The 13,171-nt window shown below is 54.5% G+C and overlaps 1 long non-coding RNA gene across 1 annotated transcript in view; it reads right to left on the bottom strand.

Annotated features, from left to right (window-relative positions):
* Positions 1-5,972: 5,972 nt before the first annotated feature.
* Positions 5,973-13,171, bottom strand: part of LOC129668238 (uncharacterized) — an 8,763-nt gene continuing 1,564 nt past the window's right edge. The window contains exon 2 of the long non-coding RNA XR_008718887.1: positions 5,973-6,696. This is a non-coding gene — a long non-coding RNA (uncharacterized LOC129668238). The remainder of the gene's footprint in view (positions 6,697-13,171) is intronic.

Here is a 13,171-nt window from a genome sequence, read left to right as displayed (position 1 = left end):
ACAGTGGACGACTCACAAGAGTTGTGTTCTGATGCCACACTCACCCCCCCCCAATAATAAAACAATAAGGAAAGAAGGGAGGGGAGGGGAAGGGGAGAAGGGCATGGCACGGCCCATCTGCAAGCATGCCTCTCTTATCCTACGGCCATGGACTCACCCAGCAGTGTAATTTCCTTGAAGAGCAGTGATCAGTCAGTGTTGGGTGATGCAGCACTTCCGCCCCGGTGCACCCCCCACCCCCCAAAACACAAAGCAAGATCCCAAAACAATATAAAGCAACTGTTCTGCCTTGACAGCAGCTGGGGAAGACTCTCCTGGGAGCCCTGAGCAGCTGTCAGCTGTCTAGGCTGTCAGCCAAGGGAAGGGGGAGAAGACAGAGTGAGGGGGTGGAGAGAGACAGACAGACAGACACACTGACCGTGTTAGACTCGAAGTCAAGGCAACTGGGTACCAGCTTTTAGCAACTCAACTGTCCAGGAAGGTCCTGGTCTGGGGAGGGTGAGGCCTCTGTTGAGTTACCTTAGCTACTGTTTAAAACAAAAACCACTCTTCCCCGCCCCCCCAGGGTTATAACTTTTATTTATTGATCTATTGGTTTTTCCGAGTTTTTTTGAGAAAGGGTTTCTCTGTGTAGCCTTGGCTTGCCTAAAACTCTCCATGTACAGAGATGCACAAAGAAACCCTGTCTTGAAAAACCAAGAGGAGAGAGAGTAGGAGAGGGAGGGAGAGGGGAAGGGAGGGAGACAGAGTCAGTCTCTTGTAGCTCAGGCTGGCCTTGAACGCTATGTAGTTGAGGTTGACCTTGAATTCCGGATCCTTCTGTCTCCATCTAACGGGTTCTGGATTAGGGTCTGCCCTTTGAAGTTTTATGCTGTCTGAGGACTGAACCTCATGCATGCTAAGTGACCTTTCTATTAACTGAGTGGGGCTCCCAGCCCTTCAGTGTAGGGACATTAAATGCATCCAGGGTAGTAGGCCTCATAACCCATGTTCAAGAATCTATTTTTATTTTGGTTGACAGGGTCTGGTTATATAACCCAAGCTGGTCTTGAACTCATGACCTTTCTTACCATGCACTACCAAACCTGGCTCCACAGCTCTTTGCATCTTGGTCTCCACTGAACAACTTCCCATCCGCCCCTCTGTGATACCGACCCTGTCCTGCCTCCCAGGGAGTCAGAGCCTTGGTCCTGTGCTGGGTGCCTTCACATTGCAACGTGGCCCCACTCCTTCCACTGAGGGTGGAAACTTGTGCTCAGGGGAAGGCTGCTCAGACCATCTGCCAGCGAGCGCTGGGTGCTCCCCGGCCTTGCTGCTGCCAATATGGGCGTGTTGAGACCTTGTTTTCAACTCATTTGGGGACCAGAAGGGGAAATGCTCAATCCTAGGGGATCCCCAGTTTAAGCCTTTGAGGAACCCCCACGTTGCTTCCTGCTCAGGGAGCCACGCCTCCCTCCCCTCCCACCAGCCTCTCAGCACCTGGAGCTCTGCTCAATCAACACTTGTTCTGTGTTGAGACAGGGTCTCACGTAGCCCAAGGCTGTCTTTGAACTCACCATGTAGTGGAGGATGACCTTGAACTCCTGAGCCTTTTTCAGCCCCGTGATGCCATGCCTGCCTCTTTGTTGTTGTGTTGAAATCAGGATGCTTGAACCCTGCAGCCCTGCTTCCTTCTCTCTCTACTGCTCCCCCTCCTCTTCCCCCTCTTCCTTTTTCCGACATGACATTGCCTCACTCTAGCCCCGGGTGGCCTGCCAATCGCCCTAGCTGACCTGAAACTTGTGATCTTCCTGCCTCTGCCTCCCAAGTCCTGGACCACAGCGTCTCTCTCCCCTGCCTAGCTTCCCTCTTCTTTTTCAAGGTTGACGAGGCCGTGTGGTGGCCCTTGACATTCCATATGAACTTGGGGACAGCTTTTCTACTTCTGAACGAGAAAAGAAGTCACCTTGGCATGACGGCAGAGGTCAGGTCAGTCCAGGCAGCTCCTGGTGTTTCTGGGTGTATCCATCTCTCTCCTGTGAGCTGGTAGTTGGTGTCTCCACGTTCGTGGGTTTACCTTGAGGCCCAGGCTAGCCCCAAACTCATGGCAAACCTCCTGTCTGACACTTTTACTTCACCTGTGTTCCTTTCCTGTTGAGTGTGTGATGCCAGGCCAGGTATGGGTCCATACATTCTCACTAACTCCAAGTCACAAACCAGGAAATCAAGGCTCGGAGAGAATCCTGATGCACAGCTGGGGAAGGTAGAATCAGGACTCAACTCAAGCTCCTGACGGCAAGATTCCTAGGGCACCAGCCCCTATGGTAAGCCCTCCTGGCAGCACGGGATTGGTGGAGAATGGGTGTAACCTTCCCTGGTGAAGGACACTCTAAGGCGGCAGGCCCTGCTCTGTAAGCTAGTGACTACGACACTTAGCTTAGCAACACTCAGGATTTCAGAACGGTGAGCGTACACACATGAGCACGTCAAGAGGCTGATTATTTTATTTTTGTTTTATTTTTATTTTTTTTGCTTTTCATACACTGGATTGTGAATGTGATGGTGGGTGCTGCAGCAGCCACTTCGGACCATAAGAGGAAATTGCCAATTGCATATAAGACAGAAAGAGACTGGGTCCCTGAAATCGTGGAAAGGAAAAAAAAAAGCACCATTGCACTCTACAGATGCCTTTCCTCTTTTTCCCTGAATGGACAGGCGCGGACCCTCCAACCCTCCCTGCTGCCTACTGCAGCCCAGTGGGGAGCAAACCCCACGTGCAGAAGGGACTCATGGCCAGAGAGAAGCGGCCCACCAGCTTGCCGGGTGTCCGAGCGCCCTCTCTGGGTCCTACTTTCTTCAGTTGTCAACTCGTTTGTGCAACCTAGTGCGGTATGTGCAGCCTAAGGGAGGTGCTTCCTCTTCAAGACTGTTTCCAGCCTGTGAACAAACGTGCAACGATGCAGATGCAGCTTCGTTTGAGGCACAATTTTTTGCAAACGGCCTAGAAGGTTAAAAAACCCCTCCCCCAAACACACACACCACAAACGGACAAATTTGCATTGTGGCACCCCGCGGCCTGACTGTGGCCAGGGACTCTTCGCGACACCTGCTGGTGGAATTAGGTACTGCACCCTGCACAGCTGGTTTTCACATCCAGCTTTGGTTCTTTAGGGATAACTGAGGAAAGAGCCAAGGTTAGAAGTCCTGGGAGTGGAAAGTGAAACCACGGGTTATGAGATCGAATTTTGGCCTTTGCGCCTGGCGCTCCTGGCCGGCTCTACCTTTGCCTACTTTTCCTAGGAACCCGAGTCCTGGAACCCACCTCTGTTCAGGGCTGCAAGAAAGTATTCATTCACTGATACTTCAGTGGGGCAACAGTGCTCGGGGGTGTCACTAAGATGCTAAGGATACAGGCCTGGGTCCTGGCCCCTAGAGAATAAACCGGTGAGTGTGCCCAGTGGAACACCGGGGGTGGGTGACGGCTTGTCAACACGACCCTATAGGAATCATCTGAGAACGCCTCAGAGTGCGTGTGAGGGCTGTCTTGATCGAGTGATTGACGGTAAAGGCCTGCCCTCTGTGGGCGGCCCCATTCCCTGAGCACTAGCACATGTTCACCCATTCATTGCTCTCCGCTCTCCGCGCGTGTGCTGGCCGGCTGCTTCCAGCACTCGTCCTCCGCTGACTTCCCTAAATGGTGGGCTGTGTCCCGCAACTGTGAGCTGAGCAAACCCTTTCTCCCTTAGGCTGCTGGTGTCAGGGTGCTGAGGAGGCAGACCCCTGGTAGGCAGCCAGACAGAGAGAGGGGCCATGGCTAGGTAATAAAGTGGTACATCTCCTAGGTGGCCAGCCTCTTCCTCAGCCTCCTGACCTGAGACAAATCCCTGGCAGTGTTTGTGGCCCACCAGCAGCCCCTGTGATGATGAACTGGCTCCGACATGTCCAAGGCCTGATGAGGACACAGCACAAAACAGTTCTGGCCCAGTCAACCGTCTGAGCTCCTTGAAACCGACCAACCCTAAAGCAGGGGAGGAGAACTCTTCAGAGGCTCGAGAGGAGACTGGGTTTCCGCTCTTTCAGTCCCTCCCTGCTTTGCTGCGCAGAGGGTCATTTTCTCTGAGTGGCTGCCTTCTGCATATTTCCTCACTCTCAATAAACACTGATCTTCTGAGGTTCTTGGAAGCTACCTGCTGCTTTCCAAACTTTTAATTCTTTAACTGGCAGAGAAAACAAATCCAATCAAGTGACCCACTGATTATATCCCTTTTCTTAATTTTTCTTTTTTTCTTTTCTTTTCTTTTTTTTTTTTTTTTTTTGAGACAGGGTTTCTCTGTGTAGTCCTCACTGTCCTGGAACTCGCTCTGTAGACCAGGCTGGCCTTGAACTCACAGGTCCACCTGCCTCTGCCTCCCGAGTGCCGGGATAAAAGACGTGTGCCTGCCTGGATTCTGTCACAGCAACAGAGATGAGCGTTAGACAGGTGGTGTCATAGCAGAAACTGTTGCCCGTAGAGGGTAAAGTACTGAACGGTGTGTGTGGGGGGGGCAGGTGTGTGCTGCAAACCGGTCAGCCCAGCCTCCAGACTGTAAATTCCAGGTCTCCCTGGGCTTTGCAGTGAGGTCCTATCTCAAAAGCACAGCTAAACAAAATCCCTTAGTTTGCGCCATGATCTCCATGGCTTCCTGCTCACAGAGCCAGCCGACCCAGAAACAGTAAATCAGTCTTCTGTGGACAGATCCCATCCTCAAACCATCCCAGATTCGTGGCAACCTCCCACCTTGTCACCTATGTGGGTTCAACACAAACAACTTACACTTTGTTCCCCAAATTCTATCTCGTAGCTGTTCTTTAGGAGCAGGGCCAGAGGCACACTTTTCTACTCAGGGACATTGTTGAGTTTTAGGCCAGCCTGGGCTCCATGACAGCCTGCTCAAAGGGGGCACGCTCACTGGGTGAGGGGCTTGCTGTGCACGTGTGAGGACCTGAGTTCAATCCCCAGCACCCACATAAAAAGAGGGACTGTGTGCCTGTAATCCCAGTGCCGGGAGAGGCAGAGGAATCCCAGGGCTCCCTGGCTGCCAGCTGAGTCAGTGAGTGAGCCTGCCTCAGGAAACAAGGTAGAGAGTCACCTTTAAGCCTCTGACATGCATCTAAACACAAATACGGAAAGACAGGCAGGCATACCAGTCATGCATATAGAAAGACACACACAGGCAAACACAAATAGAGACAGACAGACAAATTCAGACAGACAGGGGGAAACACACATACACACACACACAACTTTTGAATGTTGGTTCTCTGCTCTGATGAATGGAACACGGCAGGAGGGACCTGTGGTCCTCAGTCTTAGAAAGCTTTGTGCTTCCTTGTTGATGTGTCTGAGGACAACAGCTTATGTGTCACCAAAGTACTCCAGCAGCTGAGCAGCCCGTGTGAGGGTCTGGCTTAGAGCCCTTGGCGGCGGCATCCAGCTGTGGTTCTAGCCCTCCAGACCTGGGGCAACCACGTGGAAGCTGCAGGGCTCTGCTCCGGCCAGGCCCTGTAGAGATGCAAGAGCAGGCAGGGATGAACCGTGGCTTTCCAAATGGCAGGACAAAAAGAATGGTAGATGTCTTAAGAGCCTGGGCCTTGGAAGGCTGAGATAGGAGGACTGACCTGAGTTCTAGGACAGCCAGGCCTACACAAGATCCTGACCCCCCCCCCCAAAAAAAAAAATGATATGAAGAAAAGAAAGGAAGGAAGGAAGAAAGAAAGGAAGGAAGAGAAAAGAAAAAGGAAGAAAGAACTGTTTGGGGCACAGGACAGCAAAGAGGTGACAGAGAGAGGCAGGCCACGCTAGGGCCCCTAGGGCCGGTGGTGCCACCTGAGTGAGCAGGAGCCTCGGTCTGCATTAGCAACGCTCTGCTCTCAGCAGACCTGCTGCGGCCTTTAGGGTAAGCCCTGGCTCTCACACCTCTAAACGCTCAGAAAATAAACAAATAAAGCCTGTGTTGTGTGACCTCAGACATCATATGGTAACACATTGAAAGCAACTATGTGACTTTCTCTAAATCACCAGTTGTTTCATAATCAAACCTTTAAAGGACGGGCGGACCAGGAGCGGTCCCAGCAGAGCCCCAGGATTGCAGAAACTGGGTAATCCCAGCACGACGGAGGTGTCCGGCCGCAGCCGGCGGAAGCGCCCCCTGGTGCTGACTCTGCGCACTGCACCCGCAGGTGCGCCCCGGGCGGTCGTGCGTGTCTCTGGCGTGGGTTTGAGGCGTGGGGTCCTCAAACCGCTGCCGCTGACCCCACTGTCTGCCTTTGGGACAAGGACTGGGCTAACACCGAGCGAATACACACAAGAGGGAGGGGTAGTTTGCCTTGGCCAACCAAGGCCAGGGAAGGGTGCCAGGGGAAGAGAACGCGCAGAGGTGAGCGGCTGGCTTTCTCACCCACGCCTGTTGTGGCCGAATTTGAAGAGTCCTCCAGGGGCCGGTGCGGTGCGTCGAAGTTTTAGCGCAGCGTGGAGGTGAGGGTGGGGGCAGTGCTACTGAGATGAGGCCGGACATCACCAGGGCTAACCCGGAGAGTTCAAGCTGAGTCTGCTCTTAGGCGCTGGGGCGCTGAGGTCATGCCTTCTCCTCCCCTCTGCAGGTCCTTCTGCCATAGAGCTTCAGGCTGGCCTCAGGCTCGCTGCAGTGGAGCTGCTGGCCAGGGACAAGATCTCTGAAACTGTGAGACAACAGAGATTCTTTCTCCTGTTGGTTAAATTCATTTGCTACGTCTGTCTGTCTCTCTCCATATATAAATTTAACTTATTTAACATCCGGAACGTAGCTTCCCCTCCCTTCTCTTTTCCCAGTCCCTCCCTCTCCCCTCCCCACAATCTTCCCCTCCTTTTTTCCCCCAGAAGAGGCTTAGAAAAAGGGAGGCCGCCGTGGATATCAAATTGTAGTAGGACCAAGCGCATCTCCTATCGTGGCTAGGCAAGACAGCTGAGTTAGGGGGAAGGGATCCTAGGATGAGCAACTCTGTCTCCATATCGTAGGTCTTTTTAAAATCTTGATTTTATGTGGATAGGTGTGTGCCTGTATTTGTGCCTGAGCAGCATATGTGCAGTGCTTGCGGAGGCCAGAAGGGGGCGTTGGATCTCCCGGGACTGGAGTTACAGCCGGTTGCTAGCTGAGCCAGGTCCTCTGAGGAGCAGCCAGGGCTCTTACCCCAGGGCACCTCTCCAGCCCCATACGTGTATAGTTTTGATTCTTATGTAGCACAGGTTGGCCCTGTACTCCTAGTCCTCCCACCTTCCCAGGTGTGAGCTGGAGGGATGGCTCGGCAGTTACGAGCCCTGCTCTTTCAGAGGACCCAGGTTCAATTCCCAGCACCCACAAGGAGGCTCACCACTGTCTGTAGACCCAGTTCCAAGCGATCCATTCAACACCATCTTCTGACCTCTATAGACACAGACACTAAATAAATATATTTTTAAAATGTAGCAGGTTCCCCCCTCACAGTGTTTTGTTTTTTCTTTTCTTTAACAAAAGACCATAGAGGGGACTGGACAGGAGGAGGCTCAGCGGATAAGAGCACTGGCTGCTCCTTGAGAGGTCCTGAGTTCAATTCCCAGCAACCACATCGTGGTGCATAACCATCTATACTGGGATCTGATGCCCTCTTCTGGCAGGCAGGTGTACATGCAGATAGAGCACTCATCTACATAAAACAAATAACCCTTAAAAAAACAACAAAAAAGAACACTGGCTGCTTTTCCAGAGGACCCAGGTTCCATTCCCAGCGCCCGCACGGAAGCTCAGAACTCTCTGTTCCTCCAGCTCCAGGGAATTTGACACCCTCCTCTTGCCTCTGCACCTACCAGGCACACATACATGCCGGCAAGACTCCCACAAACATTTTAAAAAAAGAAGAGAAACAACAGACTATAGAAATGATTCTATCCAGGTGACCGCCACTCACACAGCGGTCACCGGCCACAGGAGAGGACTTAAATATTAAACTTCAAGTCAGGTGTGGTGGCTCACGCCTGCTACCGCGGTGGAGGAGGCCTGGGCCACACGAGGCGGCCTCAAAAGTAAACAACCAAACAAGCACACAGGAGAAACTCTCAGCGGCAGGCCCCAGGGGCCTGGGTGCACACGAGGCTGACGTGACCCAGGGAGGGGCGCACCAGAAAGTTCTGTGGAACAGCACTGCCCTCCTCCCCCGCAAGGCCAGCTCATCCTGCCACATTCTCTGCAGGGACCACACCCTTGTCAACGTCATGAGCGCTGGTGCGCGTCCACCTGTCTCAGTCTTTAAAAATGAGCAGGTAGGGGCATGGGAGGAAGGGGGAGGGAGGGAGGGGGCTACGATCGGGAGGTTAAGGTGAATAAATTTTTTAAAATTTTAAATTGAAACAAAATAAGGGGACTGGTATTTCTTGGTCAGAGATACCAAAAGGTATCTTAAAAAAAAAAAAAAAAAGATTTATTATGTATACAGTGTTCTGCCTGCATGTGTGCCTGCAGGCCAGAAGAGGGCATCAGATCTCACCATAGATGGTTGTGAGCCGCCATGTGGTTGCTGGGAATTGAACTCAGGACCTTTGGAAGAGCAGCCTGTGCTCTTAACCTCTGAGCCATCTCTCTAGACCTCAAAAGATATCCTATTTATTTATTTATTTATTTATTTATTTATTTATTTATTTATTTATTCATGAGTCAGGGTTTCAGTATTGTAGCTCAGGCTGGCCTTGAACTCAGAGAGTTCCACCTACCTCTGTCTCAGGAGCACGGGCATTAAAGGTGTGAGTCACCATGCCCCAAAACCTTGAGCACTTGCTCCTTCTGTCTCAATCACAGGCCTTCCTCACCATGCCTGGTTCTTGTGGAGCTGTTTAACGAGGTTATTTTCCCTCTCATGCTTTGTGATTCCCTTGTAAAAAGGCCACAAACTCTCTGTGACACGGACACCCAGATCAGCCATCCTCCAGTCGTTGCGAGGTTGGTGACCTCTGAAAGTGTAGCTGTGGACTTTACACAGGAGAGGTGGATCCGAGATCTTCTCAAAAGACCCTGGAAGGAGGTGGGGGCAGCCTGGGCTCTGGGTGAAAGACGGTTTCCTCAGGGAGCACTGTCATTGTTCACTACCGAATCCGGTGGAGGGACGCATGCTCCTGTCTGCCTGCCTGCCTGCCTGTTGTATTGTCTTTTGACCATGGTTTCACTATATAACCAAGACTGGCCTTGAAAATGCAAAACAATCCTCTTGCCTCAGCCTCCCAGGGGCTTTACTTACAAGTCATGAATAGCCACTGAGGGGAACAAGAATATCCAAGCGATGGGGCTGGAGAGATGGCTCAGAGGTTAAGGGCACTGGCTGCTCTTCCAAAGATCCTGAGTTCAATTCCCAGCACCCACATGGCAGCTCCCAACCATCTACAGTTGAGATCTGGTGTCCTCTTCTGGTACGCACGCGTACAGCAGGTAGAACACTCATCTATGTAAAATAAATAAAAAGACCTGGCTATGGAGTTGGACCCTGGAGACGCTGCGTCCGCTTCATCAATGAATCTCGACTGTCAGGACCTCAGCAGAGGCCCTCGGTGTGAGTTCTTCCCACCAGGTGGGCCACCCTAACCTCTTGCCTCATGGATGTCTCTCCCTGACTGGGCTGTGCTGCAGACCCCACAGTGTTCCATCTCCTGTCCCCGTAACAGCCACGCTTTATGATGGCCAGCAAAGCACGTTTGCGTCACGGCCTCCAACACAACCGTGCCGGGACCTTTGCCGTGTTTCACTGCCCAGTACTCATGCCACCCCTCCTCCCAACTGCATCGTAGGACCCTCAGAACCCTTCACCCCGCGTTGATCCTCATCCCTGCCGTGTCTTCCCAGTGCCTGCCGCTGTGGTTTTAGCCACACATCCACTGTCTCTAGGATCCGAATGGTGATGAGTACCTACACTAAGGCTGAGAGCCTTTCCCCCATCTCTTGGACATCTTTACTTCTCTCAGTGGCGTGCTCATGTCCCGTGAGTGTACCCAGTTGGTTTCCACCCAAAGGATACCAAGTCACTCATGCAGTTCCAGGAACTGCCACGTGGTGGCAGCAAACACACAGGCAACTTTCCCAGAGAGCGGGCAGGTATGCGACTCCAGTCCAGGACTGAAGACTGCTGAACACGGTGGGGAAACTGAGGCCTCAGAGAGGAGGCCTGGTGGTTTCCTTCTCTGCTTTCCTTCTCTGTGTGGGGCTGTAGGGAGCTGAGTCTCCCCCACCCAGGAGAAGGCCAACGGGGCCCAGAGACAGGACATCCGCACCCCGCTGCTCTTTGCCAGGAATGAGGCTGACTGGCCACTGAGGTGGCTGGGGTACCACTGTAAGGAGGGTCCCCATAGAAACGGAGCGCTCCCTGACCCTTCCCCCACCTGCTGTTCCTCCTGCATTCCCACCTGCACTGAGTTACAGCTGTGGGCTGCTGCAGGCTGGGGTGGGGTAGGGGTGGGCTCAGCTTTGGCCTCTCCCTCCTGCAGATGAGGACTAAGATTTAGCTCCTAGGTGTCCCCTCCCCCAAGTCTGGGGTAGCTGAGGGCGTACGCCCCTGGCTGGAAAGGCCCGTTGCCTTAGCCACCACCATGGCCACGGTCACCGCACCAGAGGCAGGTTCAGGGCTCTAAGTTTAAAAAAAGAACTGGAAATCAGAACCCTCGTGTGAAGGCTCTGGTTTTTACATGTTAGGAACGAAGTCACTTTAAAAGGCAGCCGGGCCTGTTATTGCAGGCCTGTGAGCCCGGCTACTCTGGAGGTCGAAGTGGATGGATCCTAAGTTCAAGACCAGCCTGGGCAACTTATCAAGAAAAAGAAAGGGCTGGGATGCAGCTTACTGGTGGAGCTGTGGCCAGCACGTGAATGGCCGGGAGCGTCCAACTTCAGCACTATGACAATCAAATCAAATCAAACCCCAAGCACCCCCATTTCTGTGTTGGTCTGGCCACAGCGGGGACCTTTGTAGACCAGGTTCCTTCAAGCATGAGGGTGGGACAGGGAGAGGGCAGGAGCTGGGCCTGGATGGGGAAGGCCGGCTGTGCCAGCTGCTCGGACCTGACCTGATGGGGCCTCCGAGCCTGGGGAAGGGCCGGCAGCCATGGCAAGGCAGCAGGCACGGCCAACTGAGCAAGGAGCCTGGGAGAGCAAGGGCACAGTCCTCGGCCTCCCTGTGAGACACTCGGGTCAGCCGTGGGTGGGTGAGCCCCAGCTGGGAGGCTGCTGGGAGGCCAGCTAGCCCAATCTGGAGGCCAGAGAGCCAAGCTCTCTGATGAGGCAGAGTCTGGTCTCCGGGGCCTGAGTCACCTTTCTCTAGACTTGAGCTCACTCTCAGGGCTGATTACAACCCCAAGGGAGACTTTCTCCATCACCATTTCTCTACGGTGACAACCTTGAGCCAGCACTGAGTTCTACCTCAGCTTCCTTACCTGTAAAGCTCAGATGGTAGGGCTGGCTCACACAAATTACCAGGGTTAAGTGAGTATAAAGCGTGGCTCAGAGAGGGCAGCCAGTTTGCCTGAGGCTACACCCAGCAGAAACAGCGAGCAAAGGACAGAAGTCGGGCCATCGGGAAGGCTCAGTGGTTTAAGGAACTTACTTCCAAGCCTGACGACCCGAGTTCAATCCCCGGGACTCACAGAACGGAAGGAGGGAACTTCGAAGGTCAGAGAACCCACAAGTTGTTCTCTGACCTTCACAGGCAAGCTGTGGCGCACACACAGTAAATAAATGAATAAAATGTAATTTAGAAAAGAGAGAGAGAGAACCCCTCCCTGGAGGGGCTGACCAGGGGACAGAGTAAGAGTGGCCAGGTGAGATGGGCTTTAAGGTCAGGAGTGTCTGGGGCTTGGGGGTTCAGGGAGTCTTGGAGGGCTTGCTGGAGGCAAGCTGGTCCGAGACCCGAGAAGGGGCTCCTGAAGCAGGGCTGAGGGATAGTGTTCAGGGTTCAGGGGGAACAGGAAGCATGTTCTACTCGCCAGTGGGGAGCGTGGTGGCTGGGGACTTGACTCTGCCAAGGCTAGCCCTTCTGGAGGCCAGTCTGGGGGGAAACTGAGGCAGGGGAGGCAACTACTCAAATGGTAGGAAGAGCAGTCACCAGCGGTAGACGAGGGAGGGCCCCTCCATGGAGCCCCAATGTCCCACTTTACAGCCAGGCCTGGCTGGGTGGCCCTGGAGATGTCACCACGCCTCTCTGGGCCCAGATCCCTTTCTGGCCCAGAGGCTGCTGGGAAGGCCAGAAAGCCGCAGGCAGGGCGGCTTATCCATTCCCTCCCTGCCCCCCAGCCCCAAGGGCACTGGGAGATGTCATTTCTCCAGCTCTTGGGGGCGGAGGTCACCCCAGCTCAGCAGATAACACCGAAGGTTGAGCAACGCCCCGCCAGCTTGCTGGGGCCAGGGCTGGGGTCAATGGGTCGGGGGTCAGACCCAGGCAGGCTGGCAGCTCCTGCCTGAGCGGCCTGGCTGGAAGTGGCAGAAGGGTGGGCCCCACGAACTGTCCTGGGCCTCCCCCAAAAGGGCTAGTGGTCCAAGTCTGGGACCACTGGAGTGCTCGGAGGGTTTGCTCTCCCAGCCTGCAGGGTCACCGCTGGGTGCCTACGGCTGGTGTTGGGTCCAGCAGCCTCCAACCACCCGGGAAGCCTGCAGCCTCTGGGCAATGCTGTGTAGGTCTTAGGGGCCTCCGGGTCCCCGGCCCCCTACTGCCCGGTCCATTTCTCTCCGACACCCGGACAGCACCGTTTCGCACAGCACCAACACCCTCCACGGAGGAAGCTTGGGGCATCGAAGTGACTCCCCCACGGACACCCAGGGTGGCAGAACCCCCACCCCGGCTACCTTCGCGCGCGGGGGGGGGCGTGTAGGCAGGGGCGGTGGGCGGGCCATACGTAGGGTGTTGGGACCAGGGACAGCAGGCATCCTGCGGGTGGGCGTGCACCGGGTGCAAGTTGTGCTTCTCAGGAGTCGGGGGGCGGCACCTGTAGAGGGGGGCGTGCACCGGGTGGAAGGCTGCTTCCCGGGAGTCTGGGACAGCGGGCAAGACCCGGGGGCTGGGGTCGCGCCCCGGGTTGGGGGAGAGGGCCCGGGACAGCGGACGGGAGCTGGGGGACGAGCCGCCACCGGGTCCTCCAGCAGGGGGCGGGCGGCGGCCGCGCTCCCGGGCGCTCCCG

Source organism: Psammomys obesus, unplaced genomic scaffold, assembly GCF_907164565.1.
Source record: "Psammomys obesus unplaced genomic scaffold, mPsaObe1.curated_primary_1811, whole genome shotgun sequence".
In the NCBI taxonomy this organism is placed as follows: domain Eukaryota; kingdom Metazoa; phylum Chordata; class Mammalia; order Rodentia; family Muridae; genus Psammomys; species Psammomys obesus.
This window is presented reverse-complemented; position numbering and strand designations above follow the sequence as displayed.